This window comes from Prionailurus bengalensis, chromosome D4 (genome assembly GCF_016509475.1).
Source record: "Prionailurus bengalensis isolate Pbe53 chromosome D4, Fcat_Pben_1.1_paternal_pri, whole genome shotgun sequence".
NCBI classification, from domain to species: domain Eukaryota; kingdom Metazoa; phylum Chordata; class Mammalia; order Carnivora; family Felidae; genus Prionailurus; species Prionailurus bengalensis.
This window is the reverse complement of record NC_057359.1, coordinates 27,646,691-27,666,362: the sequence shown is the minus strand read 5'-3', so window position 1 is coordinate 27,666,362 and position 19,672 is coordinate 27,646,691. Positions and strand designations below refer to the sequence as shown.

The 19,672-nt window shown below is 41.1% G+C and overlaps 1 long non-coding RNA gene across 1 annotated transcript; it reads right to left on the bottom strand.

Moving 5' to 3' along the window:
- Window positions 1-1,834: 1,834 nt before the first annotated feature.
- On the bottom strand, window positions 1,835-9,332 carry LOC122474704. The gene is made up of 3 exons (XR_006294988.1): window positions 8,499-9,332; window positions 7,871-8,170; window positions 1,835-2,092 (listed from the first exon to the last, which is right to left on the bottom strand). It is a non-coding gene; the product is annotated as an uncharacterized LOC122474704 (long non-coding RNA).
- Window positions 9,333-19,672: the final 10,340 nt, after the last annotated feature.

Sequence of the window (19,672 nt, the reverse complement as noted above, 5' to 3'; positions counted from 1 at the left end):
ATTAATTTATGTCTTTAGAATACCTCGAGTAATTTCTTTAGTCATTCCATCAGCCAATCATTCTGCACTTAACCGTATTCGTTTCTGTTTGCCCGTAGTTTATGGAGGTGTTTCAACAATGGCGTGTATACGGGATCCCTGGAAACTGGAAGCAGACATCAAGCGGTTGATGTCAAGGCTCATTGTCTCATCATGGGGAAAAGTTTCAGGAGACCAACACAATTTTTAATGAAGAAACGAAATACAAAATAATGACATTTCTCTTCTCAAATTAAAAATTCTCGTCATAGCTCAACGTAACATTCTTTAAAATCTTGGAAATTCGTCAATAATCTAGCAGTTACAAAGGAGACGAAGCCAAAGGAATCCATAATCACACTTCATCTCGGCATCTCTGTTCTCCTTCTGTGTCTCCGTATCCATCTGCTTATGGACAGGTAGAAAGGTATGAATATCCATTCCTATTCCTACAGGGTTCTTCCATTTACTTTTACCCTTTAAATCTTGACTATGATTTTCTTTAAATGCTTCAATATCTTGTCAGCTTAAAAAGAGGAGTTATGGAAAAAACCCAAAGAGTTTGGAGAGAGAGATGCTAGAGTCTACGTCCGATTCCCTCTGACCCAAGCTTTCTCTTTTACCCTGCGAATGCTGTGTACGTTTGTCTATTCTCTTTTCTGTTTCTTAGGACTGCTTTTCTCTTAAGACTCATTAAGACATTAAGACACTAATTTACGCTTTTTTTTTTGTCCTGAGATAAGTGTGCAGGACTGATGTAATGTGTTACCTTCTTCTCCATCAGGCGTAAGCAACGGAAAGAGCCTGATTTAACATTTGTTTACAGAGCACATTGTAACATATTCTCTTATTTAATCATTATCACAGCTCCAGGGGTTAGATTTCTTTATCCTCTTCGTTCACTGTTCAGGTAACAATTAGAGACTTACTTATTCCTGAACAGACAGCTATACAGAAAAAAACTTTACACTGTCCATCTTTGGTTATGTCTTACAAAATTACACTTTAAGACCAGCCAAAGTGTAGGCAGTAATATAATCAAGATTAAGCATTCTTAAATTTTTCCTGTAATACTGTGATTCAAAGATGGGACAGAGAAAGTTCACTACCTCATCCTCATTAGCTTTTCCTTATTTTCCTAGGGGTCAGTATACAAATTTATTCCGGTAAATGGTTCTCTTAACGTTTGAATACAAATCATTATTTTTCTTCGTAAGCAATTATAGAAAATTCAGAATCATAAATTTAAAAAGGAAAGAGAGAGTAAATGTATAATGTCCACAGTCTCACCACCTAGATAAGTGAAATGTTAACAGTTGGCAAATGTATTTGAAAATCTTTAATAGAAATGTGTGTGTTAACTATCCATCCATTATTGTTTCAAAATAGTTTATTTTCAAATAATATGCATTCAATAATCTGCATGTCAGTAAATAAATATCTGTGTTATCATTCTCATCGAATATTATTCCATTATACATGTTACAGAATTTATCAATTATTTGCTTCTTAAAAAATATAAGATATTGTACATCAGAGCTGGGCATGGGTAAGCAGTACGGTATGAGAAAAAGAGAATGGACAAAGATATTTTATTTTTTTATTTTTATTTATTTATTTTTAATTTTTTACATCTTTATTTATTTTTGAGAGAGAGACAGAGTGTGAGCAGGGAAGGAGCAGAGAAAGAAGGACACATGGAATCCAAAGCAGGCTCCAGGCCCCGAGCCATCAGCACAGAGCCCGATGTGGGGCTCGAACTCACAAACCGTGAGATCACGACCTGAGCCGAAGTCGGACGCTCAACCGACCGAGCCACCCAGGTGCCCTTGGACAAAAATATTTTAAAGGAGAAACGTAACAGAATTTCAAGCCTATGATTCACTTGTATGAAAGACCACTGAATGCGCTCTTCAAACAGAGCTGACATTGAGGGCCGCAGGGTCTCTCTGTGTTGTGGTTGGTGCAAGTGTGATGCGGAGGGTGTCTGAAGCCAGAATTTGCCAAATACCTATGGTTCTCTTCCACGTACATCCATGTTTAAGACAATCCAGTGGGTAGTTTTCAGCCGCAGCTAGAAAAAAAAAAATGGGATGTGTTAGAAATAACAACATTTTGGTATTTTCTCAAATATTTGACAACTAAAAAATTCAACTCCGTTCTCAAGTATTTACTTTGTGCGCAACACTTGACATCACGTCACTGTAGTCTCCACTGATGATAAATTATGGTAATCCCTTGCTCCCTCCAGCCCTGCCCTCCAAATTCTTACCATCTGAACTCCACAGCTAAAAAGAGTAGAAGGAATTTTTGGATACATTCCTTGCCATTCAAACAATTTCTGCTTTGTCTCCAAATTAACTCAGGTAAAGCTGCCTCCCTTGCTAGTCAAACTTGTTAGCTGAGCATTTGCTACCTGAACTAGGAGTATATGGGTTGGAGATGTGTACATCAACCATCTCCCAAATGCATATTCATGGGGGAGGAGGAAGGCTGGAGCAAAACAGTGTAGATTTGAGGGAGGTTAGTAGATCTTTTTGTTTCAGTGTGATTTGGTGAGAGATTATAAATTAGGGAAATGACGTATCTGTAAGAAAGTTGACTTGGCAAATGGGAATAAGGAAGGAAATGTACAGAGCAGAGAAACTTTGGGATCATGTTCAGCTCACAAGATCCTTTCTACTTACTCTTTAATGAAATGAGTTTAGAATTTCTTACTTTCCTTCCTCCCCTTCCTGCTCTTGTGTCTTCTTTTTGTCTGTCCATTTATTTATCGGATAATTTAAGTAACAATTCTCATCATTGTGTCTGCATAGCACTTTATTATCTCAATGCTTCGCTCAACCAGAGGCATAAATGAAAGCAAGGCAGCTAATGAAACCAGAATTCACTTCATAAACAGGGAAACATCTGGAAGACTTTGGGTATTATTTTGCTTCTTCAGCTGGGGGTTTGTTTGCCCTTTGCTTCTGATCTGCTCCTAGATTTTCACATATGAGACAAAAAATACTTTGACTAAAGCAATGTTTCCCAACCTTGCTGGATCATGAGTGTCGCCTGGGAACAACTTGTTAAATGCACAGATCCAGACATCACTGAATCAGAATTTCTAGGGAATTGGCTGGGAAATGTGTGTTTTTAACAAGGGTCCCAGATGATTCTCATGATTAGACAAGTTCAGGGCTCACTGGACTAAGATGTGGACTTTTCTGACCTGATCTAAAAACAAGTCTATCCATGAGTCAACAGCACCGAGCCCACAGCATGTGTAAGACATGAACAACTCAATAAATTTGCCCCAGGACCTGAGACCTTCACTGACATCCTTAACTTTGGCACTGCTATTTACAAGGTCTAGTATCCATCAGTGATATAAACTGCCTATTCCCTATCCCACTCCAAAAGATTCTAAATCTGGGGGAGCTCTGGGGGAGGACAAAGAACACTTTGAGAAGTACTGATAAATCAATGTCATTCATCATCTCTGCTTGAAGGCCAGCCTTAACGTAACACAATTGTTCTCAGTTATTTCTTCCTCCTTCCCTCCACTCACCTCTCTCTCTCTCTCTCTCTCTCTCTCTCCATCTTACTCTTTATAAGGCTGGAGGTGGCCTTAAATTACCTCCCAAGGGCTTGGAAGCTCAGGCCCCATCCTTTCTCCCAGCGTTTCAATCCTTCTCACCATTTTAGAGTGCAAACTCTCAGATGATCCCTTCTGCCATCTATAGGCCCAGGTCTCCTTAAATTTCTCCAGTCAATCAAGATATCTCCCTCAAACTTCAGATATTTTCATTTGCAAAGAAAGCATCTAGATATTTGCCACCTGGCTATCCAAGGAGTACTTAAACATTTGGAAGTTTAAACCATAAGCTCTCATGCTGTGACTTATCCACTCACATGTCCAAGCAGACCCTGGATGCTGTTCTCAAGTCCTCATCTCCCTCTACCTTTTCATCAACATCACATCTATAAGCGAGCCCTGTCACTTCTCTATCCAGCACCCCACTGTCATTGTCCAGATTCTAACACCGTTTCCTGGATTTCTTCCTCCCACAAAACAAAACGACAAACTAGCTAACAAATCCGTCTCCCAACTCTGGTTTCCCCATCCCAGCAAACGGTGCTACCATCCGTTCCAGAATCTCAGGGGGAAAATATTTGGAGTCTACCTCCTTTCTATTCCTACCTGCATCTGATCCACAAGCCAGTTCTCCGAAACCCACCTTCAAAATAGAGCCAAGATCTGAGCATTTCTCCCTCTCTCCATTGTACCACACTGGTCCTAGCCACATTGGATTTTGCCTCAAATACTGCAGTGACTTCCTTGCTTTTTGCCTTGCCACCACCTGGTTACCATTCTCTATAACGTAACCAGAGTGATCATCCTGAAGTGTATTGTATCATTCCCCTGCAGTGGCTTTCCACTCAGACTAAAATCCAATCTCCTTTTATGGTCTCCTAGATCCTGCATTATCTGATGGTGCCTGCCTCTCCACGCTCATTTCCTACCCATGACCCTCTCCCCATTTTCTCTGCCCCAGCCACACACCATCCTAGAAATATGATCATCTATGGATTTGAGATATTTGAAGATTTCAACAATTTCAAACTAATTCACCATAAATGCAAATTTGAAACGCAAATCCACTTGTATGGATAAAAATAAGACTCTTTAACCAATCTCCAAAACTATTTAAAAACCATCTTTATAAAAACACTAGTGACACATAAATTGAGATACAATATATCTAAGATGAAAGTAAATAAACATATTTCCAAGAACAATTTTGTTTTTTTAAGTTCACACCAGGAATACAAAGACTTAAATTTTGACTTAATCTCTATGAGTACGTATCGTTTTAATTTTTCAAGACAGAATTCGCTTTTTAAAAATTGTTAGGAAAGTAAATACCTCCAAAATTTTATCATTACTCTCAGCACTGCATTTCACTCTCAAACTGTTTGGGTTTGCACAATACATTACAAGAGTATCATGGTACTGAGAGAGCAAGAGGAAGAGAGAACCGTTGGCCCGGTTGTGATCATGTGACATTCGCCAGCACACACTACTCATGCTGCGAGACATCGCTCGTTTATCAAGATAAAATTTATTAGAAATGTTTGCTCGTCTTGCGGAACACTCGCAGAACAAGTTGCTCGCCATCCGAGGTTTCACTGGAAAGGGATTTTCAGCACATGACTGTTCAGATTGTCCAGTAGTCGCCAGTTAGCAATCTCTTTAGAGAAACCAACAATATACTTGAGATCAGCTGACTCACTTTCTTAGCACAGAGGCCTAGTATTACCACGACCTTCAAGGGCAACTTCTGGCCAGATGAAGGGATTTGCATGGGTGTATGTTAAACCCAGTCACCATAACCAGTGGGATTTTCCATTGGTATGATGTGATTGTGTAATAAGTAAATACTAACATTTGGAAAATGATCATGATTTGATGAGGCTATAAACAGCACCCGTTAAGAGCCAGGGTGTTGTAATTAGGCAGTTGTGACTTCTCTACCTCAACTACCCACCCAAATAAGGAACTAACTACATTCCCTTATGCCAACCTCACTACGCCTCAGTTCTCTCTTCTGCGAAATGGAAGAATAATTGCCTTTCCTCCTGAGGGCCGTGTGAGCATTAAATGAGATGTTACATTTACACCGCTTAGTTTAGGACCTGGCACACAGGACTTCTTAAAGAAGCCCCAGATGGTGTAGAGTGACCATGTTACCTCAGTGATTTGCATAAAATCATTCTTTTTGGTGTTTTTCTCCACTTTGTTACTGTCAGATCTTATTATGGTTGCTCTACATTCTAGAACTCCAAGACCATCCGAATCCCAAGTACTATTCTTATCAATGTGATCATTTTTGTAGAGAAAAAAAATTCATTTTAAAATTCTCCACATCACCTTTTTTTTTTAATTTTTAATGTCTATTTACTGATTTTTGAGAGAGAAAGAGAGAGCGAACAGGGGAGGGGCAGACAGAGGGGGAGACAGAATCCCAAGCAGGCTCCGTGCTGTCAGCACAGAGCCCAATGTGGGGCTCGAACGCCCGAACCATGAGATCATGACCTGAGCCGAAACCCAGAGTCGGACACTTAACCGACTGAGCCACCCAGGTGCCCTATTCACATTACCGGTTTCTAAGGTGAGCGTATGTACCCGGGGTGTAGCAAAGATGTTCCACTTGAACGAACAAAGAGAGATTAGAGTTTCTGTATCAATTTTTCTTCTTCTGTATTTGATTTTTGTATTAGTGCGATTGGATGTGTACAGAATTTGTAAGCACACATACATTATTGGGGAGGTGTACTATTCTGGATGTACAATCACAGAGTTTTGGAAGCCATTGTTCTGGAACAGGAACTAGCAAACGACAGCCCAGGGGCCAAATCTGGCCCACAGCTTATTTTTATAAATAAAGTTTTATTAGAACATAGCCATCTCAATTTGTTTCCATATCTTCAGTGGCTGCTCCTGTGCCACAATGGTAGAGGTGAGTAGTCGAAACTGTGGCTACATAACCTACAAGCCGAAAATAATTACTTACTGGCACTTAAGAGAAAGTGTTTGCCAACCCCTGCTCTAGAAAGTGGTTTTAGAGGAGGAGGAAAATAATGTCACTGCAACCTAGCTTTTATCACTTTTCGCCCCAGTACTATCAGATCCATTAGCCAACTCCAGAAGGTTCATGATGTTTCCCAGCCCCTTACTACCCGGAGACTGGTTCCCAGACCAGCAGCAACAGTAGCGTCTGGGAGCCTGGTTCAAAATTCAGATGTCGCAGAATCTGCCATTGAGCAAGACCCGCAGGAGATACACATAGACGTTAAAATTTGAGAAACAGCAGGCTCACCTATACAATTCTTAGGTCAAATACTAGCGGAATCCTTAGAAGCTAAGGATATTAATTTTGGACTTCTCATTGGACATATATTTGCTTCTGCTTTGCACCGATGAACTGATTTGCCATATATAGAGAACCAGGGGAGCTGGCATGATCTGGATCTCCTCCAGTTAACATGTATATATGGAAAGGCTAAGTCAGTTGTGTATAAGTTTTGGGGCCTCTCTCTTTTATCAAAAGCAAAACAAGGATCTTGCTCCTGAAGGTTAAACCATGGGGATGTGTTCAGTGATGGAGAAACACACGCACTGAGGAAGGACTAGTGATCTCTGGATTTTGTCATCCGGAATGTTTTGGCTTTGAAACCAAAATGATGACAGTTCCATAAGGTTAAAGACCAGTTCCCCCGCCCCCTCCACATCACAAAGAAGAAATGAATGGAGGATTCACTGAAGGAGCATGGTGCAGGACAGAATGTGCTCCCAAAGCAAGCAGGCTGGCATGCTGGGCCGGGCGGTCACACCAAAAAGTCCATCGGATCAGGCCCGCTATGCTTTCTGGGTCAGCGCTGGCCAACCTTTTCCTTCCTTGAGGTCCTGCCACAGGGTTTTCAGCTTTTCCTAATGAAGTATTAATGAGGTGGGTGTAATTTATTGAATAGGGCGAGGTAAACTCGCTGTGCCTGGAGCTGAGTTATGTTTCCTGAAGGGAGAAGCAAACTTATGAAATAAATCATTCCCTCTTTAATTAGCAGCTTTGGCTAGCCTACTTGAAGTGACGGAGCCAAACGGGAAAGTAAGCCAGCAATCAGTCAGAAACCCAAACACGGGTCTCATTTGCTGCTCACGGAGAGATTTATGCTGCTTGGGGTGAATGTGTCAGGGGACCCGAGTTAGTTACTTGGAACACCACAATGAAATGCTCTCTTTCCGCCCCCGTTCTGGCTAAACCCCTGCCCCCTTCCCCCCCCCCCACCCCCCAACAGGTTCCTTTACCTTCTCACGCCACTATTATGTTCCAAACGAAAACAGCCAGCCAGAGAGAAGAGGAAACCAATTAGCGCATCTTCCAACGTTTCAGGTCGACCTTCCTGTTCGCGGATCTGTACCAGTGGGTTTTCGTTCCAAGTGCTACTTTCTACTTTCTCGGCACAGAGCGCCTCTTCTTTGATGTTAACAGCACGGGCCGCTTGCTGTACCGGCGTCGAAGCCGGATGCGGAATGCTCCGTGTACGACGACACATGTCATTTCAGTACAGGTCAGCCTTCAGCAGGGCTTGCTAGGGGGCACCAGGCCTGCACAAGAGGGATGCGAGAATGATTCTCTGAGGCAGGGGATCATAGGTGACGTTAGAGAAGAGGGAGAGTTGGTGAGGAAAAACAACATAATTGGTCATGGAGAAATTTTCACTTTCCTGCCATCCTAGTCAGAGTCCCTTTACCTAATTTTCTCCATTTCACAACATGGATCACACGCAGAACCTCGGAAGAACACGGGCCCCGTTGCCTCCCCTCAGTAACTACCCTCACCCTAAAAACTCAGCCAGTTAAATGAGCCTGGTGTCGATCCTGATGTTTCACAGCAGAGCCCATTATATTTTTCCACGTGAGAGACCACTCGTACCTTGAGACTTTGAGTTCCAGGTGGAACCTGGGCCTCTCAGGGTTCAAATCCACCTTCCGTGGCCAAAACGGGTTTCCTGTCTTGAACAAGAATGACTTAACAAGCTTGGTGGACATGCCTGGCCGAAACATTTTGATGAGCTAAAAGGGAACCAATCAAAAACATATGGATTATATTTTCTTGAACATACCCGCGATTTTCACAGAAATGGATTTGTCCCCAAGCATTTTGTTCTCCAGAACTTTCTGTCTGGACTCCAAACCTTACCATGATGCCTGCCAGGGGCAGAGGGATGCTTGGCATTTGCGGGCCGACCATGCAGATTTTATTAGAATCTGTAATTTCTTTCCTGCTTCTTGTTTGAAGATTTTGTGAGGGTTCAGCCCAGATGAGCCCACTCTTAGCTTCTCAGATATGTCTCTCCCCAGATGGTCTCCCCCTGCCCTCCTCTCCACCCCCACCCCTTCCCCGGAGGCCGCTTGCTAGAAACTCAGAAGAAACAAAGACTTCTTGCACTCTGAATGGGAAAGGCTCGTTCCCCTAACCCAAGCCTCGAAGAACAAAACTATCCCCTCCCCACGCCATTTTAGAAAGAAGAAAAGAAAAGGGATCTGAGAATTTTTCTCCTGCTACAGGGCTGTGAGGATGAAGTTTGTAGAGCTCATGTTTTCTCTTTACTTCCATCCTATTCACCTTTGCCAGCTAGTAAGACTTTGCATTCCTGGAACCCAAACCGCGATATTCCAGTCTCTTTGCTAAGCCTCCGTGTGGAAGAAAGAAACTGCTTTCCCAGAAGCCAAGGTCTTCTTGACTCCCGCTGCTTTGCCCACCTGCTGCCGAGAAGGCACAGGCCATTCGGCCGTGGGCGTGCCCTCTCTGAGCGGGAGGCGGGGGCTCATTTGAGGAAGAACAGACCACTAATAAATTGCATGGTCATTACCCTTTATGCATACTTGTTCTAATAGGTGTCGCAGATTCCTGCCTCCTAATAAGGAAGGGAAGTAGAAAAACACATAAATTCTCTCGAGGGAGTCAGACAGCCCCAAGCCACGTTCGACAGCTGCGAACGTTACCATGAGCACAAAAGCAAAACAGGGCTTAAAAGAGTGATACATTGCCAGCGATTCTGGCGCGATTTCCTTGGATCCAGACTATGTTTTGCACTGTTTCAGTTGAAGAGTAGCACTCCTGCCTGCCATATGTGATGGAATTTGGAGCTTAAATAAACAGTGGCATTAATTGATCTAAAAGGGATTCATTGGAAGCATCCGAACGTTTGCCTTTATACCATAGATTTGTTTGTTTAGTTGTTTATGTTAACTTTTTCCCCCTTTCTTTTGAATTTATTTTTCAATGTTGATTTATTTTTGAGAGACAGAGAGAGACAGAGCATGAACAGGGGAGGGGCAGAGAGAGAGAGAGAGGGAGACCCAGAATCCGAAGCAAGCTCCAGGATCCCAGCGGTCAGCACAGAGCCCGCCGCGGGGTTCGAACTCATGAACCATGAGATCATGACCTGAGCCGAAGTCGGACACTTAACCGACTGAGCCACCCAGGTGTCCCTTTTTCCCTTTCTTTTTAATCTCAGCAGTTTACATTTTGGCACACGATGGAGCTTTCTGGCCCAATGCCCAGTGTCATTAAATCTAATTTTTGAACATTTGAAGGGTCACTCAGGTAATGGTTCTCTCTCCCTCACTCCCTCCTTCCCGTCTTCCCTTCCTTCCTTTCTTCTTTTCTACAGTGTACTTTCTCTGGGATGGCCTGGAGATTTGACAGAGATGTGTCCCATTTCTTTACAGTGGCTGCAGAGGGGACATGTAGGTGCCTACTGAAGAGGCCATTAGTCTACCCCTCTCTCCCCAGCCCCGCAGGTTTCTTACTAAGAAAATCCATGAGAATATATAGGACCAGAGTTCACCCAAAAGTCCAGGGCAGCAGATATGAATTTCTGGTTTATTTTGATTTGTTCAAAATTTGTTTCTCAGTTTAATTAATTCAGATGGAGGCTTTCTAAGAGCTACAATTAATTTTTCACAAAGGATGCATTCCAAACTTAATTCCACAGCAGCTCTTCTATCTTATCTAGTCTTGTTCGCGTTGACCTTTTGAAGTTACTTTTGAGAAGAATGTGTGATTTGATTTTTAAAAAATTTTTTAATGTTTATTTACTATTTTTGAGAGAGACAGAGAAAGAGAGGGAGACACGGAATCTGCAGCAGGCTCCAGGCTCTGAGCTGTCAGCACAGAGACCGACACGGGGCTGGAACTCACAAACTGCAAGGTCATGTCCTGAGCCAAAGTCAGAGGCTTAACCTGCTGAGCCACCCAGGCACCCTGTGATTTGACTTTTTAAGCAATTTATTTCATCTAGTTTTGTGTAAATTGAGGCTGGGACACTATGTTGCTGGAGGAGCCCTTTATCATGTGAGATGGAGAAACCTACAGGATTGAATGTCTTCATGGCAACCAGAAAAGGCTTTCTTCCATTTCCTCCCAGTATTTTTTTGTAATTTCTTTTTTTTAATGTTTATTTATTTCTTTTGAAAGAGAGAGACAGACAGACAGACAGACAGAGGAAGGGCAGAGTGGGAGAGAGAGAGAATCCCAAGCAGGCTCTACCCTGTCTGCACAGAGCCCTACTCAGGGCTTGATCTCACGAGCTGTGAGATCATGACCTGAGCCGAAATCAAGAGTGGGATGCAGGCGCCCCCTTCCCAGTAGTTTTTTGTAAGCTTGTATTGAAATAAAGTACAAGTAAAGGTTCCTTTTACCCCCTTATAGCTATTTCCATTTCCAACCAAACGTTTAGTCCAGGAAGACAGGAGGTCAATTCTGCACTTCATTTTCTAGTACACAACCAGGCATCTTTCTTTATTTCTCCATTCTTTATTACAGACAGGGAATGATGGTATTTTACAGCATTCACATTTAGCTAAGGACACATGGGCAACTATGGAAGAAAAATAATGCCCCAAGGCCAGTGGTCTTCAAAATGTTCCAGGAAAGTCCAAGATTCCATAACAATGTGTCAGATGTAGAAATCTTCAATTCCAAATAAAAAGCTTTTGGGAAACCACCTGGCAATATCTATTAAAATTAAGAATATAAACTAGTATAGTACTATATGTCAACTACACTTCAATAAAAAAAGAAGTTGCAGAAAGAAAAAAGGACACCAAATATTACCCAAATTCAAAGAAATAAAGGCAGTAAAATTTCAAAAATAAATAAATGAATAAATAAATAAATAAATCAAAATAATGAAATCAAAATCAAAATGCATGTAGTGTTTGACCTAGTTCCTAAACGTCAGAGGGATCTTTCCTTTAGAAATAAGTGCCACTGTATATTAAGATATACATCTATGTCTATCTATCCCTCTATCTCTCTATCTGTCTAATCTGTCTCTACACACACACACACACACACACACACAAACGTGCTTATTTGAGCCCTTCTTATAGAATCAAGATGTTAGAAACAATCTGAGTGGCCAGTACCCTGAAATAATGGCACATCCTTGCAGGACATCCCTGGCCAATGATTAGGTGACATTCTTATTAAATAAATGGCACAGCCATTGGAGTTAAAAGACTCCAATTATCACCCACAATCCCAGATGAAAAGGCTTTTTACCAAACATTTGAATTGTTTTTTATGTATACTGGTAAAATTTTGCTTTGGTGTATTCCACATAAATGAATTATGTGTCAGATGGAATTAGAAAAAATGTCATGTCAGAGAAAGAAATGCAGCTGGGGTGGGGCCATGGGAATCTCATCTACATTTGTACTGTCTTGTTTCTTAAGGTGGATGGTTATTGCAAGAGGAATCATTATGTTATTTTTTATATTCTTTTGTATGTCTGAAACATTTCAAAAACGTTTAAGGGTATTGAGCTGTTTCAAAACCAGAGGCTGGTCGGTCATTACATAGTATCATAGTCACAATGGCAAATACTGGGTGAGGGGCGATCCAGAACCGTATCTCCCCCGAATATCACAGTTACCTCTCCCACTAGGCTTTCCTGCTGCCCCTATACAAAAGTACTCCGTAGTATCATGACATCCCAGAGAAAGGAAACATTTATTTCTAAACACATGACCGTGTGTCTATCATTGTAGTACGGGAGTTAGCTATCGTGTGAGTTGATCAAAGGTGGATTTAGTTACGATTATTGTGCGACATAGGTCACCTTCCTACTTGCTCATGTAAACATCATCACGGTGTATCGCTATAGAAACTACAATGAACTTCCTTTCATGGAAAGGCTTGCTGTCCCTACTGGCCGGCCTGTTAGATGTGCTGTCCCCACAGTTCTACCGGTGGGGGTAGTGGGGGTTGTTCTACCGGTGGGGGTAGTCAAGTGGACTTGACTCATCAGCTTCGGAGGTAGAAAGATGTCAGATTTGTCTGTATAATCCTGTCCCTTTGCTGCGATATTAAGGGAGTGGATGCAGAGAGTATAGATGCCCCCACTTGAGTCCCGACTTCCTGTGTCTTTTCAGCCTATCACACCTCACACACACCATATATCGGAAGGCCACTCCCAGCTCACTTGAATGAAGTCATCATCCTTAAATGTCAACTTGCTGAATTATATTTATTTCCCCTAACTTTATTCTGTAGTGGGACACAAAATGCAAGTGGATGTTGCTTTTCTCTTGTAAATATCCGAGGAGCTGTACTGGAGAAATACAGTAAATATCTATTTCTAGTCAGAGGAAGTTACCACAGTGGTAGCGAACCAAGGCCATTGGCCACCAGAACGAGCCATCTATGGCGACATTATAGAACATCTAGAATGCGTTGCCCCTCTTTTCTTAAAGACTCAGAATACTACTCAGAAAGTTGCTCCAGTTTATTGCAATGGTCAAATCGTCTCAGTGTTGCTATTATACCTGCTACGTTATTTTAATCTTTATTTATACACAACAATTTAATTTTAATTAACACAGATGTGTTGTGTTGTAAAATTCTCTAACTTCTTACAGAGGGGGAGAAGGAAATGATAGTGCTAATGTGCACGAAAGCCATCAACAGGAGGCAGGTTGATATATGTCAAGATATATGAAATGACAAGGAAACGTTTGTTTTACCTTTATTTTCCTACCTGAAAATCTAAGAGAAGTATAAGCCTGCTCACTCCCTAACTATGTCCCTAATTGTTTCTTCTTGAAAAAGCAACATTGATGTTCTCAATCAAGATATAAGATTGCCTTAGGAAGCAATTATTGGTTTCTTTAAGGTCAACTTTACTGAGATGTATATGCACTTATAGAGTATATATAAATATTAATATATTTATTAATTAACATTAACAGTAGCACATTTATATATAAAAGATAGATGACAGATACCATAAAATTCACCATTTTTTTAAATTTCATTTTTTATTTTTTAAATTTTACATCCAAATTAGTTAGCATATAGGGCAACAATGATTTCAGGAGTAGATTCTTTAGTGCCCCTTACCCATTTAGCCCATCCCCCCTCCCACAACCCCTCCAGTAACCCTCAGTTTGTTCTCCATGTTTATGAGTCTCTTCTGTTTTGTCCCCCTCCCTGTTTTTGTAGTATTTTTGTTTCCCTTCCCTCATGTTCATCTGCTTTGTTTCTTGAAGTCCTTGTATGAGTGAAGTCATATAATTTCTGTCTTTTTCTGACTGACTAATTTCACTTAGCATAATACCCTCCAGTTCCATCCACATAGTTGCAAATGGCAAGATTTGATTCTTTTTGATTGCTGAGTAATACTCCATTGTGTGTGTGTGTGTGTATATACATATATGTGTGTGTGTGTGTGTGTGTGTGTGTGTGTATATATATATATATATATACCGTATCTTCTTTATCCATTCATCCATCGATGGACATTTGGGCTCTTTCCATACTTAGGCTATTGTTGATAGTGCTGCTATAAACATGGGGGTGCATGTGTCCCTTCGAAACAGCACACCTGTATCCCATGGATAAATGCCTAGGAGTGCAATTGCTGGGTCGTAGGGTAGTTCTATTTTTAGTTTTTTGAGGAAACCCCATACTGTTTTCCAGAGTGGCTGCACCAGCTTGCATTCCCCAAATTCACCATTTTTAAGTGTACAGTGGGGGGCACCTGGGTGACTCAGTTGGTTAGTGTCCAACTCTTGATATCAGCTCAGGTCATGATTTCACGGTTCATGGGTTCAAGCCCTGTATTGGGCTCTGCGCTGTCAGTGTGGAGCTTGCTTGGGATCATCTCTCTCCCTCTCTCTCTCTGCCCCTCCCCTGCTCATGCACATGCTCTCTCTCTCTCTCTCAAAAAAAAAAAAAATAATAATAAGTGCAAGGGTGATATTATGTTCACAGAATTGTGCAACTATCACCAATATCTCACTGTGGAACATCTTTATGACCCAAAAAGAAACCCTGTACCCTTTAGTGGTCACTCCACTATCCACTAATCCACTTATTGTCTCTATAGATTCGCATGTTCTGGATATTTCATGTAAATGTAATCATATAACATGTGGCCTTTTGTATCTGGCTTATTTCACTTAGCATAACATTGTTAGGGTTCAATTATGTTATAGCATGTATCTGTACTTCATTTCTTTTCATGGCTGAAAAATACTCTATTGTATGGATTGCCACACTCCATTTATCCATTCCTGAGTTCAAGGATATTTGGATTGTTTCCACTTTTTGGCTACTGTGAACATTGCTGCTATGAAGAGTCATTTACAAGTTTTTGTGTGAACATGTTTCATTCAATTCTCTTGGAAATATACCAAGCCATAGAATTGCTAGGTCGTAAGGTAATGCTACGTTTAACATTTTGAGAAACTTCCAAACTGTTTTCTAAAGTAGCTGCACCATTTTACAACCCCACTACCAATGTCTGAGGGTTCCAATTTCTCCACATCATCGTCAACACGTGTTACTACCTATCCTTTTATTTTAGTCATCCTCAAAAGTGTGAAGTTACATCTTTTTATAGTTTTGATTTGTGCTTCCCTAATGGCTGAGGATACTGAACATCTTTTCATGAGCTGGTTGTATACACTCTTTCAAGAAATGTCTTTTCACATTTTTTGCTTTTTTTTAAATTTTATTGTCTTTTTTATTACTGGGTTGTATGAAACTATATATTATGCATTCAAGTACCTTATCAGATATATGACTTGCAAATATTTTCTCCCATATTATGGATTGCATTTTCACTTCCTTGATGCTATTAATTGCAGCAGTATAAGTTTTTTATTTTGACTAAATCCATTTTATCATTTTTTTTCATCACTTGTCCTTTCTGAGTCATATATAAGAAACGTTTGTCTGATGTAAAGTAATGACTATCTATCCCTATTTTTTTCCTAAGAGTTTTAAAGTATTAGCTCTTACATTTGAGATAATTTTTATATGGTGTGAGGTAGGGGTCCATCAACATTCTTTTGCACATGGATATCCAATTTTCCCAGCACCACTTATTAAAAAGACTGTTCTTTCCCCCATTGAAGGGAGAAAGACAATCAATTGACCTTGCAGACAATCAATTGACCATAAATATGACGGTTTATTTCTAGATTCTCATTTTTATTCCATTGAACTATATATCTATTCCTATGCCAATATATCACTATTTTGATTGCTATGGTTTTGAAGTCAGTTTTGAAATGAGGAATTTTAAGTCTTCTAACTTTGTTTTGTTTTTTAGCCTTGTTTGAGCTATTCTGGATCCTTTTCCAGTTTTGTGTGATAAAGAATTTGGCTGGCCTTTATCCCCAGTTTTTGGGAGGTAATCTTTGAACCCTTGGAATTTCCTGAGTGAAAGGAGTGTCTTTGTTATTCATGTTGGGTCCCTTGGACCACACCCAATAATTTATGCTAATGACATGAACCATAGTGGTCCCCTACATAGTTTATGCTAAGGAGATGATTCAAGATGGGGGCTGGTCATTCCAGAGAAAACCAACCATGTGATTATAGTGTTGCGGATTTGAGCCACATATCAGCTCAACTCTTAGAAGAGGAGGGGAGTTGGTGATTAAATTTAACTACATAAGTAATGATTCAATCAATCGTGCCTATGTAAAGAAATCTCAGTAAAAACTCTGCGCATTGTTGCTTGATGAACTTCTGTCATTCTCTGAGTATGATCACATGTTGATGTTAGGATAGTGCTACATCCCTGAGGACAGTGAGCAGTTTTGTATTTGCAACCATCTCAGATTTTATTCAATCCTTCTGGATGATTCTTATTTGCAATTTGTTGCTACAATGAAACTGTAGTCCCAAGTACAACACTTTTCTGAGTTCTGTGAATCATTCTGCTAAATAATTAAACCTGAAGATGGTCATGAAAATGCCTGAATCTATAACCAGCTGGCCAGAAGTGAGGATGGTCTTGGGGATTCCTGGACATTTGTCTGGTGCCTGAAATGAGGACAGTTCTTTGGTGAACCGTGACTTTAACCTTGATTTGGTTAGCTCCAGGTAATTTCCATATGAATGTTAGCAAGAACTTGTCAATTTCTACAAAAAAAAAAAGCTGGAATTTTGATAGGGATCACATTGAATCTACAGATCAGTTTAAGGGGACATTGCCATCTAAACAGGATTAAGTCTTTTGATCCATGAACAGGCAATGTCTTTGCATTTGTTTAGGGCTCATTCTTTCAATAATATTTTGATTTTCAGTGTACAATTCTTTCCTCTCCTTGGTTAACTTTATTCCTAAGTATTTTATTCTTTGTAATGTTATCGTAAATGAAATTGTTTTCTTAATGTAATTTTTGATAGTTCATATTTAGTGTATAGAATTGATTTTTGTATATTGATCTTGTATCCTGCAATCTTGTCAGAGTCATTTATTAGTTCTAACAGCTTTTTAGCAGATTCGTTAGGATTATATATATATAAGATTATGTCATCTCTGAATAGAGACAGTTTTTACCTCTTCCATTCCAGTCTGGATATATTTTTATTTCTATTTCTTTTTATTTCCTAGTAACTCTGGATAGAACTTCTAATACAACCCTGAGTGGAAGTGGCAAGAATAGAATCCTTGTTTTGTTCCTGATCTTAGGGAAAAGCACTGGCCATGGTTTTATTCACAATTAGCCTTTATTAGCTTGCGAAAGTCCCTTCTCTCCCTAGTTTGTCGAGCGTTTAAATTTGGAAAGGGTAACAATTGTTTTGTGGAGAGCCAAGAAAAGATGAGTGACAGACCCTGTGAAGCAACACATGTGAGATCCTCTTCCATTCTGCTAGTTCCTGATTCTGCATTCGGTTGTGACTCTTGAGGACAGAACCCGTGCATCAGAGGCAGGAACCGAATGGGCTGCCCTTACCTTTGTACAAAGAACGTGAGGGGGTGTTTCCCTCCTTGACCTGCATCCGAGTCATGTCATCAGGAAAGCATCCGGTTAAAGTGCTCCTGAGTTAAGACTTTATAAGCAGCCAAGGAACCCTGAATCAGGAGTAACTATTTTAGAGAAGGACCTTTCTAGTGCAAAGAAAACTCCTGCTTCTTAATGGAAAACAAATTGTCTCTTATGGGGATGTTTTTTCAATTGTTCTTTCCCCAAATGGGAGATACTTAAACAACAACGACAACAACAACAACAACAAAAGGGCAGGGGATTGAGAACGGAGGTTCCTTTACTCCCAGTGGAAGCTTGGTCAATGCTCCCTGCTATCCATGAATTCTCCGAAGCATAGCCTTTTGTAGTCCTCTGCCAACATAGAAGGAGGGAATTTATTTATTTATTTATTTATTTATTTTAATTTTTTTTAACGTTTATTTATTTTTGAGACAGAAAGAGACAGAGCATGAATGGGGGAGGGCCAGAGAGAGAGGGAGACACAGAATCCGAAGCAGGCTCCAGGCTCTGAGCGGTCAGCACAGAGCCCAACGCGGGGCTCGAACTCACCGACTGCGAGATCATGACCTGAGCTGAAGTCGGACTCTTAACCAACTGAGCCACCCAGGCGCCCCTAGAAGGAGGGAATTTAAACAGGAGATTCAGAGAGAGGAACTGTACCAGAGACAGCAAGGACCAGAACATTCACTTTAAAAAGACAACTCTGGGGGCACCTGGATGGCTCAGTCGGTTAAGCCTCTGACTGGGTTCAGGTCACAATCTCACCATTCGTGGGTTCGAGCCCTACATCGGGCTCTGTGCTGAGAGCTCAGAGCCTGGAGCCTGCTTTGGATTCTGTATCTCCCTCTGTAAATAATGTGCTCTCTCTATCTCTCTCTCTCTCTGTCTCTCAAAAATAAATAAACATTAAAAAATAAATAAAATACAACACTGGTTACCATGCAGTTGTTTGTGTCATCCTAGGTGCACGATGAAAACCCTATTTGTGCATCCAGACTGATCAGGTGGAGGGGCCAGCTGGAGAGGCGGTGTCAGGGCTCAGTGACACAGAGTGCTGAGATTGACTAACGATGTCTGGCCAAGCCAGGGGCCTGAGGAGGAGTGCTGGCCTGCCTCCCTGGTTTCTCCAAGGTAATTCCTAGTAAACCTCCCCGCAGAAGGCTGGTGGGACCGTCGCAGAGGAGACAACAGAAGGAAATTGAGGAGACATGCTTCCGTTCCAGGGGCAGATCCGATAGAGGGGCGAATGCCCTTTAAACCCTGCTGCGACCTGGAGAAGAAGCAAGGAGAAACGTAACAGAAAGAGCTGCGAATTGACTTTGACGTTTAGCTGGTCCACAGTTACAGATACTCCTGGATAAAATGCAAGAAAAATATATTTGTTTTTCATGATCTGAGAGATTTATTGTGACAAGTGCCTTAATTCTGATACTCTGTTGTGCTGTGAACCACCGCTGCATCCTTCTGAGCAGAGAGCAACAATGGTTCAAGACCTTAAAAAATATGGGGTTTGAGTGTCTTTCACACACATCTAGAACCATCTTTGGGACAGCAGGCCTACAAGTAAAGCCAAGTTCTTATTTTTTTCCTCTGACCACTCCACTTTGCCCTGGCTGTAAAAGATGGAATGATTGGAAAGTTGAGGTCCAGACGGAAACCAAGCAGCACCTCCCAGCTGGTGCCAAGATGGGCCAGAACTCCCAGGAACATGCCATTAGCCATTGCGTGAGCAAGTGTCGGATGAGCCCTTAGACAGCACTTCCCAGCTGGTCTGCCACGGAGGGAGGTCAGGATGGGTGATGGGAAAAA